The sequence below is a fragment of the Cricetulus griseus genome, chromosome 2 (genome assembly GCF_003668045.3).
Source record: "Cricetulus griseus strain 17A/GY chromosome 2, alternate assembly CriGri-PICRH-1.0, whole genome shotgun sequence".
Classification (NCBI taxonomy): domain Eukaryota; kingdom Metazoa; phylum Chordata; class Mammalia; order Rodentia; family Cricetidae; genus Cricetulus; species Cricetulus griseus.
In genome coordinates, this window is record NC_048595.1 from 136,754,923 (window position 1) to 136,766,294 (window position 11,372).

An 11,372-nucleotide genomic window follows, 5' to 3' on the forward strand; every position below is an offset into this window, starting at 1 on the left:
TCTCCAATCCCACATCTGACAGAGGGCTGATCTCCAAAATATACAAAGAACTCAACAAGCTAGTCTCCAAAACACCAAACATTCCAATAAAAAAGTGGGGTACAGAACTAAACAGACAATTCTCAATAGAGGAATGGCTGAAAGACACGTAAGAATGTGTTCAACATCTTTAGCCATCAGGGAAATGAAATGAAAATCAAAACCATTCTGAAATACCATCTTACTCCTGTCAGAATGGCCAAAATCAAAAACACCAATGACAGTTAATGCTGGAGAGGATGTGAAGAAAGGGGAACACTTCTCCACCGCTGGTGGGAGTACTAACTGGTACAGCCACTTTGGAAATCAGTATGGTGGCTCCTCAGGAAAATGAGAATAAGTCTACCACAAGATCCAGCAATTCCACTCTTAGGCATATACCCAAAAGTAGCACATTCATACAACAAGGACATCTATTCAATGATGTTCATAGCAGGAGTATTTGTAATAGCCAGAAACTGGGAGCAGCCTAGACGGCCCTCAACTGAAGAATGGATAGAGAAAATGTGGTACATTGACACAATGGAGTACTACTCAGTGGGAAAAAAAATGGAATCTTGAAATTTGCAGGAAAATGGATGGAACTAGAAGAAACCATTCTAAGCAAGGTAACCCAATCACAAAAAGACAAACATGGTATGTACTCACTCATATGTGACTTTAGACATAGAGTAAAGGATTACCAGCCTACAATCCACACTGCCAAAGAAGCTAGTAAACAAGGAGGACACATAGAGAGACAAACGTGGTCCTCTGGAGAAGGGGAAAGGGTTAAGATCTCTTGAGCAGATTCAGAGCATGGGAAGAGGGGGAGGGAGCTAGGAGAATGAGAAGGGGAGATGAGGAGGGATGCAGAGGATATGAGGGAGCAGAAAGTTTGAGTCAGGGGAAGAATAGAAGATAACAAGAATTGAGACACTGTAATAAAGGAAGTCATTTTTGGTTTACAGAAAAATCAGGCACTAGAAAATGTCTGGAGATCTACAATGATGACACCAGCTAACAATCTAAGCAACAGAGGAGGGGCTGCCTTAAATGCCCTCCCTTGAAAATGAGATTGATGACTAACTTAACAGCCATCGTATAGGCATCATTCAGCAGCTGGTGGAAGTAGAAGCAGACAAACACAACTAATCACCAAACTCAACTGGATCCCAGATGCAGAGAAGGGCGAAAGAATCGCAAAGGGGTCCATATCAGGCTGGTGAAACCCACAGAAACAGCTGACCTGAACATTGGGGAATTCTTGCTCCCCAGACTGATAGCTGGAATAGCAGCGTGGGACTGATCCAGACCCCAGGAACATGGGTTTCTGTGAGGAAACCTTGGAAATCTACCTACCTCCTGTAGAAGTTCAGTACTTATCCCTAGCATAGGGGTGGAGTTTTGGGAGCCCATTCCATATAGAGGAATACTCCCTGAGACAAGACACAAGGGGGTGGGCCTAGGCCCTATCCCAAATGATAGACTCTGATGACATCCTATGGAAGGACTCACCATCCAGTGGGAGCAGAAAGGATATGTGATAGGGTTTTAGATGGGGGGGTAGTAAGGGAGGAAGGGAGGCAGAAGGGAACTGGGATTACCATGTAAAACAATTGTGTTTCTAATTCAAATAAAAAAAGTTTAAAAAAAAACAAAGATGATATCTGTGTAAATTCTTCCATCTTAATTTGGTTACCTAATTATCTTGATACACTACTCCCAAACATCCGTAAAACATAGACATAGTTGCTGCCAATTTCAACCATCTTTGACCATGAAACTAAATAAGAAGTTTTCAGTGTGATCAGTGGTCAAGGGAATTAAGGCAGAAAATAGAAAAATCAAAATGCGATGTCCAAAGAGTTTTGTTTTGTTTTTGTTTTTAATAATGAATAAGCATGACTTTTCTTCCTTCATCTTCCTCCCCTTCATCTATATCCCTACATTATTTCAATTATACATTTTTACTATTTGCATTTTATGGAAAGGAATTTGCTCTTTCAAGGAGATAATGACTGGATTTATTTATTTTATGCAAGTAAGATATAGATTGGGAAATGGGTAAAATCATTAAATATAATTTATTCTGATGACTTGCTATCATCTATAATAGTGTTGTTTTTAATACTCATATATTCAGCAAATTCTTCAATAACATACACTTGTTATTGTCTTAATGATGAAATACTTACTTTATTGCATACTAAATAATAATTGTAAGTAAATGAATTCTCCCTAAGAATGCTACATGGGAACTTTAGTCATGAAATCATGTAAGGTAACTGCAGATATTGACCTATATTTCGTGTGTGTGTGTGTGTGTGTGTGTGTGTGTGTGTGTGTGTTTTAAGCATTGCTTTCAACTAATAGTCTGCTCTCCAAAAATAATTACCATAGCAAAACAGATTCACATATCTTACATTGGGTCAAGGATATGAAAGAGTACATAATTTAATGTCAAATCTCTGTGCTTTACTTAGATTGTAGAAGGTGATTACATGGAAAATCTCAATATAGTGATATTGGTTACACAGTTTTCTTAAAAGCAAGTTAAACAGAGTGAGTTCATTGTAAAGAAACATTGAATACACAGTCTTAAATGGTATTATGGCATATTATTAACTAGGTTGCAAGATTAGGCAAAAGTTTAGTTTCTAAAACCAAGAAGTATTTTCAAAAATAGCTACCCCTTCATACTCATGTAGAAACACATACACATAATGTTTAAAATAATAAAAACAAAATTTAAAACATAAAACCAAAACCAAAGTGTTTACATATTATGTCTTTCTGGTCATAGTTATGTCATAAATATAATGTGTTTCATTTTCAGTAGCTACTTCTTGACAATTTCATTTTTTAGAAGAAACTAGAAGCAGCATTCCACTCTATAGGTCTCTGTCTCTGGACACTATTATTTTCTTAAGAATAAGCTAGTTGTTTCTAAATAGGAATGAAAGTAGGACTTCTACATTTATCAAAACTAAAATAGAAATAAAACAGATATGAAAACAGGAATTCACAAATAGTAGAAAGATGTGCATGTATATAGATGTATTTGCATATTACTCTTGGATTTGTCTGTATTACTATTTACATTAGGAAATGTGACTAATTCCTTAACTATTCTAAGGGATATGTCAAATATGTATACACCAGATACAGGACACCAACAACAGACCAAACTAACGATTTCACCTATATTGTTTTGTGAAGTAGTGAGTGACTGAACTTTCTTATGGAAGCATAAAGGATCACAAACTGATGTGTCACCAAAATGTTTCATCAAAACGTTGTTGATGATGATTTTCCAATATCTACTCTCTATCTATTCCACTCTGTATATATTCTAGCATTTCAGGACAACATCATTTGCACCAGGATGTGAAACAATATACAGGGAGGCAGAATTACATACAAGAAGTGGCCAGAACCTCTGGCAAGGAATTAGAGAGAAACCCTCTTGTAACAGCTGGGAAATCCATTGTCAACCATGAGTGAGACTTGGTTGTCTATTATTTCACTATGACTTTTAAAAATGTACATGTTTCAATAAATGGCATTGAGATGTATAAGAATGCATCTCTTTTCACTTGTTTTGAATTTCTTCTATATTTATTTACATTATCTAAAATCTGTTCCACAAATAATAATTCTCTTAGATATTAAATATATTAGGAAGTAAATAAATAAATTGAGAACACTGAAATGAGATACATTATGACTAAAGGTAACTTAGGAATCAAGAAATAGATATTGGACTCCCTGCTCTATCATAGACCAAACCAGCTGTGAGAAGTCCAGGTAGACCAACTGCCCATGAACAACCCACTCTCTCAGTGCACCCAACTCTATCCTTAACCCCCACCTCATATGCATCACCATGTTGCATCCCTCAATTCAGGCAGACTCCCTAGTCTGTAAGAGACCATACCACCATCAAAAGTCCATGAACCCTTAGACCTCCCTTACTCTCTTGGTATCCTCCCCCATTTTCTCCCATCAATCTACTTCTGCTCTTCACTGTGTCCCAGAACCAAACTCAGGTAGAAGATCCCTGTTCAAATAGAGGCAATTGGATCAGGTAGGCTGCCCACCAATGGATATCCTGACCTCTCTCACTTTTCTGGTCTCTACTCACTCTATCAGTAATACCCACACTTCCTTGCTATGTCCCAGACACAACTAAGGAGAGGACACAACTGGTGTCCTGCTCTACCAGAGCCTTCAGCTGACAGAAATTCAAGTAAACTGCCAGATTACAGAATTCTCCAACTTGCTTGTGGATTCCCCACTTTATTTCAAATCCCTATCACCTCAGCATTACAGTAAACTGGATCCAAAATCCTGCAGATACCCTCCACATCATGCAACAAGATGACATGCTAGCAGTCAGAGTCAAGGTCAGCCATGCCCACCCACCTCTTTTCATCCCCATGTTATAGCTCCCAAGTAAGGCAGAGACTCCCTGCTTGACTAGAGGTCATGCTTTATACCTGAAGACCAGCTTCCAACTTGGATGGCAACCCCTTGTTCAACAAAACACAAATCACACCTCCCAGAAGACCAGAGAAGAAACAGAAACCAAGGAACAAAACAGCCATCAACAAAAGCAAATTCAGAAATCAACCTAGACCGATAATTACCTCAAACCCAGATGCCTAGGTGCCAGTGTAAGAGCATAATCAGCATCAGGAAAGGCAATACTCACCACAAAAGAACAAGTATTCTACAACAAGCCCTGAATATTCCCACAAAACAGAATCACAAAGAAAAGACCTAAATACCAACTTTATAAAATTGAATCAGATTTCTAAAATAGGAAAGGTATAATCCTCACAAAGAAATTGAGAAAAAGACAAACAGCAATTTGGAGGAAGTGAATAAATTCACCAAATAAATCCAGAACAAGCAAGGAAAATAAACAAAATTTGAAGTAAATGAGCTAAACTGCTCTAGATATGGCAATAGAAATAAAGAGTATAAAAGAAACAAAAATTGAGGGGATTCTGGAAATGAAAAGTCCAGGTGAGCAAAAAGGAACTACAGAAGCAAGCTTTATCAACAGAATGAAAGAGATGGAAGAAAGAATCACAGGCATTAAAGATACAGCAGAAGAAATATAGATACACCAGTAAAAGAAAATGGTAATTCTAAAAATATTTAGTGACAAAAAATTAAAGAAACCTGGAACATTATGAAAATACCAAGGAAAATAGGAAGAGATGAGGGAACAGAATCCACCTCAAAGGCCTCAAAAATTATAGAAGAAACTTTTCCTAACCAAAGAATACATTCCTATAAATGCACAAGATTACAGAACACCAAATAGATTGGACCAGAAAAGAAATTTCACATTACACATGAACATAAAAACACTAAACATACAAAACAAGGAAGGAATATTAAATGCTTCAAGGGAAAAAGACCAAGTAACATATAAAGGCTGACTTAGTAGAATTAGAACTCACTTCTCAGTAAAAGCTCTAAAACCTGAAAGGGCCTTGACACATGTCCTGCGAACTCTAAGAGTCGAAAGATACCAGGCCAGAGTAGTATACCCATTAGTATTTTCAATCACCATATATGGAGAAAACAAGGTATTCCACGATAAAATCAAATTTCAATATCATCTAATCATAAATCCAGCCCTGCAGGAGGTACTAGAAGGAAAACTCCAACCCAAAGAGATTAACTACACCCATGAAAACAGAGGAAATAAATGCTTTCATACCAGCAAAATCAAAAGAATTGAAGTGCACACAAAAATCCACCACCTACATGACTGTTATCATCATCATACCAGCAAAATCAAAAGAATTGAAGTGCACACAAAAATCCACCAACTACATGACTGTTATCATCATCATCATCAACAAAAATACTGGAATTAACAATCATTGGTCATTGATATCTCCCAATACCATTTGCCTAAAATCATCAATAAAAATATACGGACTAAGCTGGGCATTGGTGGTACATGCCTTTAATCCCAGCACTCAGGAGGCAGAGGCAGGTGGATCTCTGTGAGTTCGAGGCCAGTCTGGTCTCCAGAGTGAGTGCCAGGATAGGCTCCAAAGCTGCACAGAGAAACAAAAGGTTACCCAAAATTGTAAAATAAACATTACTAAATCTTAAATAATTTCTTAACCCTCAGACACTGATAGAAGATTCAAAACCACTATCTCACCAACACACAGATCATCCAGTCAATAACTAAACAAAGAAATACTGGAACTAACAGACTTTATAAACCAAAAGGACCTACCGTATATCTACAGAACATTTCACCCAAACACAAAAGAATATACCTTCTTCTCAGCACCTCATAGAATTTTCTCAAAATATAAGCATATATTCAGTCACATAGGAAGTCTCAACAAATACAAGAAAATATAAATAAACCCTTGTGGATTAAAGCTAGGTTTCAATAAGAGAAACAACCCAAAGCCTAAAAACCCATGGATACTGGAAAACACTCTCCTGAACAAATAATGGGCTAATACATAAATAAACAATGAAATTAAGGAATTCAATAAAATTGAATACAGATCATACTCAAACTTTTGAGATACAATAAAATTGGTGCTAAGAGGAAAGTTCACACCACCAAGATCTTACCCAAAACAAAACAAAAAGAAGAGCTATCTCATACTAGTAAATTAACAAGACCCCGAAAGCTCTAGAAAAAAGAAGTAAACACATTAAAGAGGAATAGAATACAGAAAATAATCAAACTGAATCCTGAAAACAATAAAATAGAACCTAATGAGAAAAAATTGAAAGATTCAATAAACAAAGACTTTGTTCTTTGAGAAAATAAATAAGATAGAGAAACCCTTATCTAAACTCACTAAAGGACATGGAAAACATATTCAAAATAACAAAATAAGAAACTAAAAGGAGGGCCTAGCAACACATATTGAGGAAATACAAAAAAAAAATCATTAGGTCACACTCCAAAAAACTGTACTCCAGAATATTGGAAATCATAATATAAATGGATACTTTTCTGGATAGATGTCACTTACCAAAGTTACATCAGGATCAGATAAAGAATTTAAATATGCCTATAACCCCTAAGGAAATAGAAGCTATCACTAAAAGTCTCACAGATAGAAAAAGCCCAGGCACAGATGGTTTTAGCACAGAATTCTATCAGGCATTCAAGTAAGAGCTAAAGCCAATGGTCCTCAAATTATTTAACAAAACAGAAACAGAAGGAACATTGCCTAATTCATTTTATTAGGCTGAAGTCACCCTAATACCCAAACCACACAAAGACTCAACAACAACAATAAAAAAATTACAGAACATTTTCCCTCATGAAATTTGATGCAAATATACTCAATAAGAAATGTGCAAATGGAAAGGAAGAGCATATCAAATATGTCATGCAACATGATCAAGTAGGAGTCATCCCAGAGATGCAGGGATGATTCAACATATGAAAAACAGGCAATATATACCACCATATAAAAAACTGAGGGAAAAACAAAACAACTGCATGATCATCTCATTAGATGCTTTGAAACAATTCAATATGTTTTCATGATAAAAAATCTTGGAAACAGTAGGGATACAAGTAACATTCCTAAAACCAATAAAGACAATTTACAGCATACCTATAGCCAACAACAAATTAAATGGAGAAAAGAACAAATTCCACTAGAAACAGGAAAAAGTGAAGATGCTCCACTGTCTTCATATCTCTTTAATATAGTAAGTTCTTCCTGGAACAATAATATAATTGAAAGTGATTAAGGGATACAAATTGGAATGGAAGAGGTCAAAGTATTATTTTCAGATAATAAGATACAATACATACTCTAACTCAAAATTTATACCAGTGAACTCCTACAGCTGATAAACATCTTCAGTGAAGTGGTTGGATAAAAGATTAACCAAAAAAAATTAGTCTTCTTATAAACAAATGACAAAGGGGCTGAGAAGAAATCAAGGAAGCAACATCCTTTACAATGGACACAAATATAAAAATATCTTGGGTAAAAAAACAAGTGAAACACTTGTATGATACAAGCTTGAAATTTTTGAAGAAGAAATTGAAAAAATATAAGAAGATGGAAAGATCTCCTAGGATTGTCGATCAGAAGGATCAATGTAAGAAAAAAAAAAAAAAAAAAAAAAAAAGGTGTCCTACCGAAAGCAACCTACAAATTCAATGCAATCCCTATAAAACTTCCAACAAAATTCACTACAAACTTTGAAAAATCAATACTCAACTTCATTTGAAAAATTAAACACCTAACATAGCTAAAACAATTCTGAACTATAAGAGAACTTCTGAGAATAACACCATCCCTGATTTCAAGTTGTACTAAAAAACTCTAGTAATAAAAGCAGCATGACATTGGTATGAAAACAGACATGTTAAACAATGGAATTGAATTGAAGACCTGGATGTAAATCCACACATTTGTGGATACCAGATCTTTTATACAGAAGCCATAATGGCAAAATGGAAAAAAGAAAGCAGCTTCAACAAATGATGCTGGCTTAAGTGGAGATCTGCATGTAGAAGAATGTAGTCATATCCATATTCATTGCCTTGCACAAAACTGAAGTCCAAGTATATCAAAGTCCTCAATATAAAACCAGATACACAGAACCTGATAAAAGAGAAAGTGAGAAAAGCCTTGAATGTATTGGCACAGGAGGCAACTTCCTAAAGAAAACATTGTGAGCATAGGCACTAAATTCTACAATTAATAAGTGGGACCTCATGAAATTGAAAAGCATCCATAAGGCAAGGTATACTCTCAAAAGAACAAAATTTTAGCTTAAGAATGGGAAAAGATTTTCACCAATTCTACATTTAGTAGAGGTTTAATAACCAAAATATACAAAGAACTCAAGCCTCTCAATGGTGGCTCAGGCCTTTAATCCCAGGACCAGGAGGGAGAGGCAAACAGATCTTTGATTTGGAGGCAATCCTGGTTTACACAGTGAGTTTCAGGACAGCCAAAACTTTACAGTGAAATCCTGTCTAGAAAAATAAAACAAACAAAAAAACCTTTAAGAAATTAGACATCAGCAAACCAAATAATCCACTTAAAATGGGATACAGATCTAAACAAAGATAACTTGATAGAGGAATTGCAAATGTCTAAGAAACACTCAAAACAATTTTAGCCAACAAATAACTGCAAATCAAAACTACTTCGAATTCCATCTTACACCTCCTCATGCTGAGGAGGATGTGGAGCAAGGGGAACACTCCTCCATTGCCGGTGGGGTCTAAACTTGTACAACCACTATGGAAATCAATATGGTCATTTCTCAGAAAGTTGGGAATTGGTCTATCTGAAGACCCAGCATCATTACTCTTAGAAATATGCCCAAAGGACTGAACATCATATCACAAGGATACTTGTTCAACTGTATTAATTCTGGATTTGTTCATAATATCCAGTAAGTAGAAAGATGTAACTATCCCTCAACTGAAGAAGGCATAAAGAAAATGTGGTATATTTATACCATGGAGTACTACTCAGCTTTTAAGATAAATGCCATCATGAAATTTGTAAGCAAATGGATGGAACTAGAAAAAATAATACTGAATAAGCTAACTGAGACTCAGAAGGACAAACATGGAATTTACTGATTTATAAGTGGATATTAGCTGCTAAATCAATGATAACTATGTTATAATCCATAGACCCAGAAATACTATGTAACAAAGAGTGCTCTAAGTGTAACTCACACTCCCTAGAAGATGAAATAGAATATACTATTAATAAACCATGGGCTGTTGGGAATGGGAACAAAAGGGATGAAGTTGTGTAGGGGGAAGGGCAATGAGGCAGAGAGTATGTAGATTGATAACTAGAATAGGGTAGAATTGAGGGTGGTGATGTAGAAACCTATTGTAATATAAACTTCCAGGATTCATTGAGGGTGACCCTAGGGATGACTTCCAGTTATGGAAGATTAAAGGCCTCATCCAGTCATCATCTGCAATCAGGGTAGACATCCTTTGATAGGACTGGGTCACCAATTTTGCCTCAAAACCTTTAACCTACAATAAAATATGCTGGAGCAATAGAGGCACATAACTTGTGGGAGTGGACAACCAATTACTGGTCTAATTTGAGGTCCATGCTAATAGAGAGATCATGCCAGACATTATCTGAGTAGCTCAGTGACCTAGGAGAGAAATCAATATAAAACAAAAACAGTGAAATGATTCCTAATGACATTCTGCTGTACTCATAGATCAACACCTAGTCCAGTCATCATCAGAAGGGTTTCCTCTGACAACTGAAGGGAGCAGATTCAGAGACACACAGCAAACATGTCAGAGAGCCCAAATTGGAGATCTCTAATGGGTCCCTCTCCAAGAGCTTGTTGAACACTGCTGAAGAAGTGGGGGAAGAATTGTAGGAGACACAGAAGCTGAGGACACCAGTTGAGGACACATGGCCCACAGACATAAACTAAGCAGGGCTTACAGGGTTTCACTGGAACTGGATCATGGAGCCTGGGTAGGTCTGTACTAGGGCCTTTGCATGTATGTTGTGGCTGTTTAGCTAGGGCTGTTGGTGAGACTTCTCATAGTGGGCATGGGGGTATCTCTTGCTCTTTTGCCTGCTATTAGGACCCTTTCCTCCCACTATGTTGCCTCATCCTGCCTTAACAAGAGGGCTTGTGCCTAGTCTTATTGAATCTTATTATTCAGTTGATGTTTCTGGGAGGCCTTCTCTTTCCTGAAGGGAAACAGAGATGAAATGGATCTGAGGAAGATGGGCTGTGGAGAGAGGTGGGAGGAGAATCTGAGTTCAGGGTACATTGAAAGTAAAATCTAAAAAATTCATACTATAACACACTAAGGCTTTCTAGAGAAAATAACAATTTAAATTACTGAGTAAATTCAAAGTATAATATTACTGAATATGAAAAAGTATACTTTTTAGCCATTAGGCAAAAAACAATTCAGATTTATAAAATGTACTATATAATAATAATAGTGATTGTCTACATTGAAGATAAAGTGATTGAACAGCACTAAGTAGTAGTGACAGTCTGAGTAAGAATGTACCTCATGGGCTCATATATTTGAATTCTTAGTCAACAAGGAGTTAAATCATTTGAAAATATTTAAATGCTTAGGAGATGTGGCCTTGTAGGAGGAAGTGTGTCATTGAGGAAAGACTTTGAGATTTCAAAATCCCATGCTAAGCCTAGGCTCTCTCTCTCTCCATCTACAAGTCCTGAAGAAACAATAAATTTAAAGGCAAATAATTCAATGATTTTGTTAAGGTTTTTTTTATTTTAAAATTAATCAGATCCATTTTTCTTACTAAGAGTCTCCAAATCACACCTAATAA